The sequence below is a fragment of the Cynoglossus semilaevis genome, unplaced genomic scaffold, assembly GCF_000523025.1.
Source record: "Cynoglossus semilaevis isolate Cse_v1.0 unplaced genomic scaffold, Cse_v1.0 C18542033, whole genome shotgun sequence".
In the NCBI taxonomy this organism is placed as follows: Eukaryota; Metazoa; Chordata; class Actinopteri; order Pleuronectiformes; family Cynoglossidae; genus Cynoglossus; species Cynoglossus semilaevis.
Window position 1 is genome coordinate 1 of NW_007601013.1, and position 322 is coordinate 322.

The 322-nt window shown below is 46.0% G+C and overlaps 1 long non-coding RNA gene across 1 annotated transcript; it reads right to left on the minus strand.

The window, feature by feature from the left end:
* Nucleotides 1–49: 49 nt before the first annotated feature.
* Nucleotides 50–322, minus strand: LOC112486742 (uncharacterized). The gene is made up of 2 exons (XR_003049209.1): nt 236–322; nt 50–148 (listed from the first exon to the last, which is right to left on the minus strand). It is a non-coding gene; the product is annotated as an uncharacterized LOC112486742 (long non-coding RNA).

Below are 322 nucleotides of genomic sequence, written 5' to 3' on the forward strand. Positions count from 1 at the left end.
AGCTCAAATCAGATCGGCTACATTCATAGGCATCTCCTCCACTGTTGTGTTGTAAAACGTTTCAATATCTCGAAGAATCCTCTTGTCCTCCTCTGTGACAAAGTTGATAGCAACTCCCTTTCTGCCGAATCGGCCACCGCGACCAATTCTAGGAGAGAACGACATTTGGACATTGTTAAACTCACAGCTGAAGTCACAGAAAAATGCCCTGTGCTCTGTGGGACTCAGACCGTACCTATGAATGTAGTTCTCTCGGTTTGTAGGAAGGTCATAGTTAATGACCAGGGAAACCTGCTGGACATCAATCCCACGAGCCTAAGAA